The sequence below is a fragment of the Pholcus phalangioides genome, unplaced genomic scaffold (genome assembly GCF_987345545.1).
Source record: "Pholcus phalangioides strain wild (caught in Gottingen) unplaced genomic scaffold, Ppha-v1.0 ptg000029l_1, whole genome shotgun sequence".
Lineage (NCBI taxonomy): Eukaryota > Metazoa > Arthropoda > Arachnida > Araneae > Pholcidae > Pholcus > Pholcus phalangioides.
This window is the reverse complement of record NW_028301619.1, coordinates 2,580,157-2,593,638: the sequence shown is the minus strand read 5'-3', so window position 1 is coordinate 2,593,638 and position 13,482 is coordinate 2,580,157. Positions and strand designations below refer to the sequence as shown.

The following is a 13,482-nucleotide window of genomic DNA, read 5'->3' as shown; positions in this document are numbered from 1 at the left end:
TTCTTCAATTATACACTTACTTGCCTGAATGTTTTACTCATTATACCTACATATCTCACCTATTGAATGTGTCAGGAAAAAAAATCTATGTTTGATAAGAAGGGAAGGGAGAATTTTTTTTCATGCGGTACAATCGCACCCCTGTGGGTTACAACTTTGGGCCAGCCTTTTCTCTGCCTTTAAAATGCATAATAAACTCGATCTGCTTTTATCGTTTCCACGTATCTGCGGTAATAAAAACCCACCAAACATTATATACACCCTATTTTTCATTTTCTTTCTTTACGTTTTTTATAAATTAAATAAAAAATGATAGAAAACAAGTTTAATTAAAATTCTTTTATTAAGGAACTGTTGGTAGGTTTGATACACATCTACCTTTAACAAATTTAAATTCCCTTGCGAAGAACACACGGCTTCATGTGACCTAGGTACATGCTATTTCTCGCATATTTTTTGGTGGACTTATTTCGCTTACAATTTGATTTTCGCGATACCAGACGATGTCAACAGGGTCCAGCCACAGTGCCGTCTTAACGCATGGGCCCCCACCCGGGCACGCCCAGGAGGCCTCAGGGGAAGAGGGGCCCCACAAAAATGAGATCCGGTTGAAATTTTCTAGAATTTACAAGGTAGGGCCTCGGAAAAACCACTTGGCCTGGGGGCCCATGATGCTCTTAAGACGGCCCTGTCCAATACTTTCCTTTCTTCATCATAGCGGAAACTAGTACATCTCCTTCGTCGTCTGGCTCGGAAACCTTCAGTCCTGGATAAAGCTTTCCACAATATTCCGCAATAACGTAAATATTTTCTTCCTTTTGTTGTGCATGACCTCGTACACTCTCCTCTACATCATCAAATAAGTGGGCACACTCAACTTCATCTCGGCTTTCAACACGATTAGCGAAAAAAAAGAGAAAAATATGAATATTGGGAAAAATTAACAAAGTTGTAGCACAAAGTTCTGATTATTGATAACAAGTAATATTACGGGTAGACAAAAAAACATTTAGAAGCATATAATGCACCAATTTGTAGTAGATAACGTGGAGCTAAACATATACACTTACCAGATCTCTCAGGAAACCCTAAATGGTCTAACTAAAGGAGACTCGTTTCAATTTTTCATACACCAAAAACTTGCAAATCCCCAATAATTTTCTGATAAATACGTGGGATAACTGGGAAGGTTATTCTTACCTAACATTACCTCTACATACGTGTACTTTCCTACCAGTATATTTCCGAACCTCTACTTTCGCAACCATTCAACGCTATAACGCGTTGACGTTTGGAGATCGTGTGGCGCAATGTTGTAACCTTGGCACAAAGTTGTACTACTTTACGGTACAGATATTTTAAAATATTAATGGAAATGGTAAACTATGTAAAGTAAAATCGTAAAATGAATACAATTTTGTAGATTCGATAAAATCTGATCATTTTTCAAGTTAGAAATGCTTTCAACCAAAGAACTGCTTATGAAACAACGAAGAGTGGAACGTCAATAACAGCTGACGTTATTGGTCAAATGACGTAGCGGAAGAATGCCCAAAACTTAGTTCGATACAAGAACAAATTATATCCTTGAATTAATTAATTTTTCAAATTCACAAAACGATATAATTTTTATATATTTTCAGCAACAAAAACAATTCATGCGGAATTTCACTAAAGAAAAAAAATTTAATTTTTTGAAAAAAAAATTAAATTTTTTTTTCAAGCGAGTGCTGCTCCTCAGTAAACTAATGTTTTCGATATAGGCCTACTGCAAGTTATAATTAAGTATTGTGGCGCTGCGGTCATTGTTAAAACCCTGTTTATTAGTTTGTGAAACTAAAGTGCCATGCCACGAAGACGAAGTAATGACATTTACAAAATTTACTTTCTTCTACTTGAATTTGTTTATGATTAAATCAAATCGCTTTCGTATACATGTACTTTAAATGTGTAATGATACAACACTTTTTTTACAGGTGCCAATGAGATTGTGATCACGATAGTTAATCCGAATAAATGTGTGATCACATCTCCTGTTCCATTAGATGAATCCTACGTAGAGTCGATCGGGAAAGAACTCCTGCTTTGCCAGGACATCACTCTGGACATATACGAGTTTCGCCCATACGAAGGTGCAAGACAATGTCTTGGGTATATAATGGAAGCTAATCGGACCCATGAAGGTAAATATATTAGATTGACTATTTTTCTTAATTGCACTCCCTCTCTTCAGTGTTTTCTCAACGTATAATTCAATAAATTTTATTTGAAAAACACTGTTTTTCATATATGTTACAATTTTTAAATTGGGTTTCACATATTTAATCTTTTTGTTCATTTCAGGATGAAACCAAACTCTATGAACTAATGAAACGTCAAATTTGTAATATTCTGGATCACTGTAATTAATTGTGTTTATTCTCTCTGTACCATTAAAAATTCTTGTAATCATCAATAGTCGCAATTTTAAATTCAATGAAAAAATACTCTGATGGTTGTTTTCTATAATTAGATGATTAAAAAAGTTCAAATTCTTGGTTAAACAAAAAACAACTTGATATTAGTGTTTCCCAAAGGGGGTGATAAGATCCTACGGGTTGGCTTGAGTTGGGGGCCAGGTTGGTAAAAAAAACTTTTTTTTTGTTTTAAATAGTATTAACATTGAAAGCAATAAAATTTCTGAAAAATCAAACTTCTAAAATAATTAATTAAAATAAAATGTTTATTAACGTAATTAACACTATTCCCATATTTAATTAAATTTCTTACATTTTAACAAAAACCAACTTTTGCAATTTAATTATTTTTAGCTTCATTCAATGCATTACTTCCTCGTGTTTGAAATTCTTTTAATGTTATTATTAATCATATAATATATAAAGATGTTTTCTCCAGTTACTTTCACAGTAAGCTTAATTAGGAAGCTATTTTGCAAAAACTATAATAAAAATTAGGTGAATATAATGAAGCATAAATAATGCAGATTAATTAGGGATGATTTATGATATACAGGGTGATTATAACTAAGGTTCTGATTTCAAAACACTGTAAAAAAGAACGATTGTCAGAATGACTTGAAAATTGACATGAATATTCCCGAAGAAATGGAATTTTATTTGGTAAAGGGGAAAAAATACTTAAAAATGTAAAGTTAATGACATACAACATGTGGGAAATTTGCTCACAGACTGGAAACGACAGCCAGTCATGGCAAAATGATAACTTAATTATAGCATTGCACGATTTCATAATTCATAGAAACATCACAAATGAAGTAATTCAACAAATAACTAACAAGAAATATTAAATATGTTGTCCACCGTGTTCTGACTATGACGTGAAAGCACAAAAATTCTTGTGCAACAACAGATCAGAATATGCCATGGTCATGATGTGGATGCGCTTGCAATTCACCTTTATTAAACCAAACACGCCCCACGTTAATATTCCTGAGGAACTTCTAACATATAAGGGATGGGCTGGAGATTCCAGTTCACCTAAGTTTGCAATCTGACCGCTGTTCATAACATTTTGAGGTACAACCACAACAAATTTTCAAGTCATTCTGACCAGTAGTTATTGTATAGTTTTGGAATCAAAACTTTAATTACAATTACCCTGTATATAGTGATTATTTTTCATAAATCTGTTAACTACTATACAGTAGAACCTTGATTAACTGGGCTTAACTGTGAAAATATTTAAAAAAAACAACTGTTGAATATTAAGACTAGGAGATGTGCTACTTCTTATGGGAAAGAAAATGAAAATGTCTGTGGGGTAATGTAGCTACTAGTACACTGGTCTTTGTGGTTCAGGGACAGCAAGGGCGTAGCGAGGGGGAGGGACTTGGGGGTCTGGTCCCCCCCCCCCCCGAAATGTGAGAAAATGACAGAAAAAAGAGAAAAAGATGGCCAAATCCATTGTTCTGTCACTTTGGTCCCCTCCGGAAATGAAAGTGGTCCCCCCCCCCCGAACGAAATTTCTGGCTACGCCCCTGAGGGACAGCTGATGTTTTTATTGGATTACAGGACCACCTGTCCCTAGCATCATGGTGTCACTACTGTTGTTGCTTCTTTTGTGAAGGGAAAAAGAATCCCTGTGAGATAATGCATCACTACATTTAGATGTGTGATGCAATCCTTATTCATGAATTTGCTAAAGATAGAGCATCAGAATGAAAAGTTAGAAAATGTGGTAAGAATGAGAAATTTCGGCTTCTGTATATAACTTTAAATAACTAAGATACTTCATATGAAAAAAATATATATATATTCAGGCCACTTTTGAGACTTTATGAAAAAAAAAAACCACTTATACCATCTTATGCCATTTAAAGATATACCATCAAAATGTACCCCAAGAATAGAAAATGTGGTAAAAATGAAAAATTTTGATAATAATGAACCAATATGATATTTTTCAAGGGGAAAATGATATTTAGGCTACTTACATTTGATTTTTTGAAAACAACTATTTGGTTTAAACCAAACAACCCTAGTTGGGGAGTGATGGGAAAAAATAATTTACAAGCAGGGGACGATGGAACAAAAGGTTTGGAAAACTGCTTCATATAATATTGTCTAATGGCCATGAGTGTCCATGTCTTGTCAGCGAGTCATATGATTGATTAATATAGCAGCCATAGGTTGACGTCATTCTTAATTGATTTTGAATCTTTTTATAGCTCTGGGAAATACTCATATTCAAAATGGGTTTAGCCATCTTTATTTTAACCCTTTAATTGGCAAGCATTGGAATATCCACAGAAGAAAAATTCGACGAATTATAATAAGCAAATGTGATATCCTGAATGCTATTACATGACAAAAAAAAAAAAAGTCATTATTTAAAAAAATATGGGATGTTGCACTTCAGGAAACACTGTATTTATATGATTTACATAGATTTGCATAGTATAAAAATGTCATTTATTGTTTGTCAACTTACCTTTCGATCATTACTGAAGAATGCACAGCAATATGTCTCCTCCACAAGGGTCAAAAATCTTTCTTGCTTGGCTTGTCTAGAAATAGAAAACGTGTGTAACTTTGAGTCATTCTGCTAGTAGTTTAAAAGATTCATGAACAGCTCACAAGTAAAAATTAAATGTTTCTCAAAGGGTCACAGAAAACGTTAGCATTTGACATTAAATGATTGTTTCGCATATGATAATTAGATGTCCTGGATTATAGAGTCATTATTATTCTTTCTGTACTATAGATAGTATGATTATGTAGAAGTTTCACTAGCTGTGTGTATATAAATCTTGTGCTTGACTTCAATGTACCCAGGTTCCGTTCTAATGGTAGATATTTCCATCAATGCTTTGCTCTCAGTTAAAAAAAGTGTAGAGTAAAAGTATTCTCAAGTCACCTCTCACATTTTTGTGTAGTATTAAACATACATTTCCTTCTTGCAGGTATAGAAATATAACCCAAGGCCCAACTGAGAATTTTATATTCACTTTTTTTTACATAATCCGTACATTGCACATGTACTGTTACAAAATAAAACTTTAATATCCAATAAATGTGCACAATATTATTTTCAGTTAGATCATAATTTTCTGTTAACTCAGTACCAAATTTGTCTACATTTTCTCAATTACAATAATATTGTACTTATTATTTCTGTAAAATTTTGAATTGGAAAAGCTGACAAAAAAAAAGCCAATCATGCACAGTAGATGTATTTCTTTTTAATTGAATTTAAAAAAAAACACCATTGCACTTATTATAATAATGTACTTTACACTTAATTAAATTTAATTTAAGAGATTTAATTAAGAGGTAGAACAAATTCTACCATTAGAATTTGCAACAGACATTTTGGACTACTGGATATATTTTTGAAAAGTAAAGTTCTCTCAAATCGTTTGAGTAATTATAGTATAAATTGTACAGTACCTGGAGCTGATAGAGAAAAAATTAAGGGAAAGCGCCCAAATGGTTAACGCCCCTGGGTGAAAGGGCATTGCATCCTACAAGTATTCATGAATTGGAGCGTTTTGGCAAACAATGGTCTATGTTACAAACTTTGGAGGAGACTCAATAAAAGTCATCACTGAAATAGGGAAACAGTTTTTGCCTAGATTGCAGCTTTGTAAAGTGGCATACAAGCTACATCTGTTGGTTTCTGCAGGAACTTACTAAAGGAACATATAATGAAAGCTAACTGAACGTTATCTAATCAAAAAAATGATTTTGCAAAAATGTAACAAAGACCGTTATTCGGTCGACGCTTCAATTATTAAGGACCTCAAGCAGCTCAGCAAGTTTATTAGATGGGGCATGTGGTCCGAGTCTCCAGTCACCAAGGCATATTGTTTTAAAATCATTCGTGGAGTGGATCAGCAAACAACATTAATGGCCTGTTTATACATGCCAAGTAATTTACTAGTCAAGTCATCAAGTAGTAAAATCTGTTCCAATGTGAATAATCAAGTAGTGAGTGCTCATAGGATAGAATAAGGCCGCGCCCACTGGCGCATGAGCGCAGGGTCTAGTCATTACATCCTGAGAGATATAGGAGGCAATAGACTGTCCCGGGAAATACGGGACGTATGATCACCCTATATAATATCGTATGTAATACCCGTAGCTTCTATCGACTCCCTGGAACATTCCATCGTCCACCGGGAGCGATATTGCCAATATAGAGACAGTGCCGTTTTAACGCATGGGCCCGGGGGCCTCAGAAAAACGAAAAGCAGTTGAATTTTTCGAGAATTTTCCTGATAGGACTTCTGAAAAATGACTTGGTCGGGGGCCCACGATGCTCTTAAGACGGCCATGGATAGAGAAAAAATTAAGGGAAAGCTCCCAAATGGTTAACGCCCCTTAGTGAAAGGACATTGAATCCCATAAGTATTCATGAATTGGAGCGTTTGGGCAAACAATGGTCTATGTCGTTTTTTAAAACTTTTAATTTAAAAAATACTGATCTAGACCGATTCTGAAAACCATTAGGGAATGATAGTGATCTCTCAATTATACGTTTCCCTCAGTTAAAATACGATTTTTTGTACTCTCGGTTGCAGATATTGGTAAATAATACTATTTATTCACTTATGCGCCTCTCCCACTAATGCGTCTTTTTTCCTTGTTCCCTTGCACCCAGGGCAGCAACTATATAGATACTTTGTCAGCCGGGGCAAACCGGCATTTTGGTTCCCCTTTCCATGTACGAGAATCAGTAACCGGGTGAATTCGGCGCCCCTTCTGGTCCAGCGCCCGAGGCACCAGACCAGCCTGCTCCTCCCTCCCTAGTGGCAGCCCTGGGGGTCTATTACGCTCATGTCGTTATGCCTGCGTTTCAAACGTGTTTGGGGTTTGCGGTGCATTGTGGGATAGATTTACGTCACCATCGCTAAAGGTTGATTTTTCTCACATCGTTACTAGCGATTTTCGTTATCGACATCGTTACGTAAAACGTTAACTAACGAGAACCGGAGACCACTCGTTATGTTCGCGTTACGGAAATAAACATGGCCGCTCGCGCGTACATTTTTCGATGGTGAGAGCAACGGAGACAAATTAGTTAGAATTGGAAATTATTCATTCATTATTAATTGATCAAGTTGTTCATTATAATGAATAATAATTCTCTGAATTACATTACTTAATTTAGTAACATGATTCAGAGACAGCATTATCGTTTAAAATGTTATCTGTACACATACTGATTGGAAAAAATTATTCATAGTGGTAAATCGTTATAAATTATTATACTCGGTACAAAGATAAATCACTCTACAAAACGTTTTTTTTTAAATCTTGCATGAAAATGCCTTTATTCTAATCTTAAACTCATCTCAATATAAGAATATTATTTAACTGGTAAATCTCTCTATCGCGATGTTTTCAAGACATTTTGAAATTTGCTCAATATTTTTTTTACATCTCGTTCAAAATCGACGTCAATATATATTTAAACGTCTCCAGATTTTCCCCTTCTTAATTCGTTTAATAACATTGATATTTTGTAATATCAATTAAGTATTGCTACTTTCTGTGCAGTACACAGAAGTGTAATGCAGTAAACACCATTACACACTATACTCTGTACACTATAAAAAATCAAAGTAAATTTTATTAATCAACAAATACATTTTTTCTAATCCTTGAGTGCATTTTCTGATCGGAGTATAAAAAAGATGTCAACAACAGTGTAAATTTGGTGGCGCTTTATTTTCATGTGTGAAACAAGAAAACCAATTTTCTAATTAATGATGTAAAAGGTTACTTGTTCTTGATTTTGACTTAATATCAAGACGGTAGATAAATGTGTTAAAAACATGGTAAGATATGATATTTTTGATAGTCGTTTTGGAAATTCATAACATCATTGAACTTCAATAGAAAATCATTTTTTAAACGTAATAATTTAGAAAATTTCCAGTATCATGTGCGTGCATAGCCTACCTTTTTCTCAAATATTTGATGAAAATAAAAATAATCCGGATGAATTAAAAAAAAATGCAGCTTGGAAAATTAGGGACAACCAACACACACTAACGCGTACAAATAAATAAAATAATAATAACGCACGTGCTACAGCACTCGTTGATAGTGATGATGATTATCAGCAGCGGAGAAAATTATCCGATTGGTCCATCTTTTTCGGAGCTAACGCAACTCTCGGACCAGGGAGTTTTTCGTAAAATAGATAACGACATACCGCGGGTTGCTGAGAAAAATCAAGTTTTTGACAATGGTCGCTGAGATTTGCGTTATGAGGCTCGTTGAGAATTTGCGTTAAGGGCGTGACGTCACTAACGACCTCGTTGTATAACGACGTGAGCGTAATAGACGCCCAGCTTGCACCGACGCAAAAGTGAAAGATCACTATATTTTTAAGGTTGCGTACGATTTGAATGACTTGATAATTTGGCAGCCTGTGGCTCCCTTGCTACAGCTCTGTCACTGAGACAACGGTGGCTAGGTACCGTTACGTGCTTTCCCGATTCATCCAATCTCTTTGCTCCTTCCCTATGTCTATAGAGCAGAGAGGTCCTCAATCTTTTTCCAGTCACGAGCACTGCCTGTACCCATCATCAAAAGTAGAGCACCCTTACGGCAAGTTTAACATACGAATGCATGAAATGACGATTTTAATCCTTGAATGCAATTCCTCCATGGTGTTTAATTGGAACGTTGATCACGTGCACGCGAGCACTAAATCGGACACGAGCACCGAACACTCTGGGTACTTTAGGGAACACCGTCGCGCTCGCGAGCAACAGGTTGAAGATGACTGCTATAGAGTATAACTGCCAATAAAGATAATGCACCCCCTCCCCGTGGTTGAACACTGAAAGAAATACTATAGTCTGTTTCAGGTTAACTTTGCAGTGAAGAGAAAGGTAGAGAGTGTATTCCTTCGCCGCAAAATATAGTTCTCATATATCGGAGGTTTAAGATGAACCTTTATACATAATATTTCAATTTTTTCTATGATTTTGAAAAAAATACTGAAAAAAAGTCGTTTTGAACCGATGTTTACTTGTTTAAATTTTTTAAATTATAAAAAATATTGGTTACCATTATTAAAAATCCATAGCAACGGCAACGACACTCTGGCGCGATATCATAGAAATTTTCCCCGCCAAAATCACTATCGTGTTTTTTTTCGTTACACAATTATATACTGTATATATACATTTTTTTTTTCGTTATTTGGTTGAATTTTCCATAACGATACAATTTTTCATTCAGTTTTGCATGCAGCTATAGGCTTACTTAAACACGAATATTCAATCAGTTTTATTTTCTCCTAAAAATAGGCTTCAGTGAGTTCAGATATTCACTCATAGATTACAAGAAGTGTTTCTCTTCCAGGAGAGTGCCGATACTATTGTGACTTGTGAGAGGCCCTCTATGGGTGCAGAAGTTTTGGTTATAGGTCCTCCTTTTTTTAATTATTTATTTTTTGCCATGTTTATGGGATAGTTTTAGTTTCCGATCACGGAGAATGTTGACAGAGTCGCGACTTCCACTCGCACGAACGGACGCCATCTTCCACCCACCTGTTTCTCCTCATGCCCCTTGCCTATAGCGTCTCTTCAAATACAATAAATGAGTTGGGGGGGGGGGGGGTGTCCACAGTGGTTTGGGCTTTCATCTGTTATGTGACAGTTGTGTCTTAATTTTCACCAGAGATAGCCACGCTAAAGTTCTCTGCTCTTCCATTCCTGAATACTATGTTTTTGGTTTTTGAATATTCGTTGTAAACAAAACTCCATAAGGATAATCCGTAATAACCATGAGCAGCACATCAACCGTAACAAAAGACCAAAGCTGTCGGAAAAACAAGTGGCATCGACGTATACCGTTCGGGGAAGGGGGGAGGTCGAGTGACGGAAATTTCGGCAAGAAAAGTGAGTAAAAAAATTCTAAACTTTTCCGTATCATTATTATTATTTGGTGCTATTCCTGCATTTACACGTGAAAACAGAGTTAACCTGCTTCTTCTTAATTTATTTAACATTAATTTTTTCCATATAAATTGAAGAAAAAATTAAAAATCCCCAAGTTTTTGAGAGCAATGGTTAATATACAGTATTTTAAAATTACACGTTGCTTTCATAATATTTTTGGATTTTTTTTGTAAATAAATTTCAGCTGAGGGAAGGGAAATATTGCAGAAAAATATGACTTTTTTTGAAATTTTTAATGTTACTTACGGCACATCAATGAAGAGTAAGTGACACGCTGATAGAAGATAATTATTTTTTCTAAATTTTAAAACATTTTCTAATCAAAAAACAAAACAAATGATTTCAAAAACCTCACTTTAATTTCTGAAAGTATTGGCAATGGTTTTCTTTTTAATTCTATAATTATTACTAATTTAACTGTGCAATTACGTTACACGTAAAAAATATTTTTCTCAGTGAGATTGGCGAGAATCAGCCATACCTTACCGAGGCCGCGCATCGATACATTGGTTAAGAGGCTTTCGTTCCCATAGCAACGAGTGATGCGGTTCCCTCGTAGCTTCCCCTTCACTGCAAAGTTAACCTGAAACGGACTATAGTGATTGACATAGCAAAAATTTTATGGTAGATAGAGCTCTTACAAATACACTCGATACTAGGTATCTCAATCATTGAAATGTCTTGTGAGCAGGGCCGTCTTAAGATCACCATGGGCCTCCGGGCCAAGTGATGTTTTGAGGCCTTTTACCTGGAAAACTCTCGAAAATTTCAACCACTTCTCATTTTTGTGAGGCCCCCGGGCCGTTCCAATACCTTCTAGAGTAGAAGGCCTTCGCCCGCGATATTTTCTATGCTGTGACGTCACCACACTCCGGCTTAAACGAGAAAGAGAATTTCTTCTTCTCGGCATTCTCCCCCGATCCACGCTCTGCTTCTCCCAAGAAATCGCCATTAACGAAGGCACGTGGTCGTCGATTAGATATTTTTTATAGAAATATGTCTGACCCAAAAGTATCTGTATTTTATTTTCCGAAATGTGAAGATCTGAAGAAGAAGTGGTTGAATTCCATCCAAAGAAAGGACTTCGTACTGAATGATCGCAGTAGTGTAAGTGCTCATTTCGTAAACATTATATTGTTTTATTCTTTAAGAAAAATTAAAGAAAAATACAACGGAATGCAAAAAAATCAACTCCGATATTAAGAAGAAATGGGACAAATAGTGATTCGGCGGAATAACCGAGTACCAAATATTCAGATAATGTTTTGGCCAGATATCAAATATTTCGTGGCCGAATATTAATTTCCTTAAAATTCATCACAATTGTAAATGAAATTAGTGTTTTTAATTAAGAAATGAAATTATTGGTAACTTTAAATATTGAATTTTAAGTATTTATTAATTAATATTTATAATTTTAAGTATTATAACTTAATTAATAATTAAGTAATTTTTTTATTTCAATAGATATTGAAAAACTGGTAATTGGGAGATATTGCCATGATACTGACAAAATTTGACAATGATACATCATAGTACATTAATATTACCAAATGATTTTTGTTTTTAATTAATTACAATTTCATATCCAATCAAGGAAATGTAAATCATTATTTACTCCTAACTAGTAATGCACCATATAATTTATGAACTAGTATTTAACTAGTTATAATAATAGTATATTATATATAATTTAGCAGCAGATTATTTGTCCCATCTCTTATGGAGAACAAGTAATAGTCAGAGACTAAATTAATTTCATGTTATTACCAATAGCCATCAGTCTGATTATGCTTATTTTATGTCTAGGTATGTGAACTGCATTTTCTGGCCACGGATTTGGTAACAAAATCTTCGGCTTTTGATGATAAAAGTGGTAAGACTTTAGCAGCTCCGTTGAAAATTAAGAGAAGAAAGAACGCTGTGCCGTGCCTCTTCGAAGGATATCCCTCAACTTCTATGACACTTCCAATTAAACGAAGGTTATCTCCAAACTACAAAAAACACTGAAAGAATGAACGCTTAAAAACGGCCCTTGAGGAAAGTGTGACTAATGCAGCAACATTTTCTCAACAGAGACAAATCAGCAGTATGGAAGATCTACAGTGATGTGTTGAAACATTTGGTCTTGAAAATTTTTATGAAGTGTCGAATCAGTGAAAAATTTTGTGTTTATCATTTGGATATACAACCATATCCACAGATTTCGCATTCAGTGGTTGTAAGTAATCTTAATGTTTCTGTTTATCTAAAAAGTATTGCATTGAAAAGAATTTCAAAATTTACCCTCCCATATAAGTTCACAAATTTCAATGACTTAATTGATATATTAGACACACTTAAAAGTATGAATCCTATGTATGAGGAAAAAATTCCTCTAAAATAGATTTCTTCAATGATGCTCTGTCTTCTTTGAAGACTGGTGAAAATGAATTACTGATAAATTTTATAGAGGAACAAATTAAGATTGGTCGTTGTGCAAAAAACAACTTGAAATACTCTAATGACATCATATATTTGCTACTCTGTTACATTCAATTTCGCCACAAGTGTACAAATTTATAAGATCTAGCAATAAAATAATACTGCCTCATCCATCAACTTTGAGGAAAATGAAAATTAGTCAGCGACTACCAGTTTCACCAACCGAGGAGGTGAGTCAAAATTTCTTGATGTACATAAAAGCCAGAGCAAAATATATTTCTGATGCAGATAAAGTTATTTTTCTTGTTGACGAAATTTACATAAAACCTTATTTTGATTATAAGGGAGGTTCTGTTGTTGGCATGGCCCTCAACACAGAAGATTAACAGGCCATTTAACATTTAATTAGTTAGCTCCCAAACTTGAAATAATATTTACTCAATTACTTTTCAATATCAGTCAAACATTTATCCATCATTATCAGCTCAAAATTTCAAATTCACCTTAAATTCATTTTTTATTTTTAAATCTTTGAAATAAGTGTCTTATTACTGGTACATTTTACACCTCCCTTTTTTTCTTAAAAAAAAGTTATACATAAATGATGGTGGTTATGA

General features: G+C 34.5%; 1 long non-coding RNA gene across 2 annotated transcripts in view; it reads right to left on the bottom strand.

The window, feature by feature from the left end:
* Positions 1–450: 450 nt before the first annotated feature.
* Positions 451–13,482, bottom strand: part of LOC149067580 (uncharacterized) — a 58,208-nt gene continuing 45,176 nt past the window's right edge. For both annotated transcript variants that reach the window (XR_016195340.1, XR_016195339.1), the window contains exons 2-3: positions 4,951–5,026; positions 451–888 (exon numbers count right to left, since the gene is read on the bottom strand). This is a non-coding gene — a long non-coding RNA (uncharacterized LOC149067580). The remainder of the gene's footprint in view (positions 889–4,950; positions 5,027–13,482) is intronic.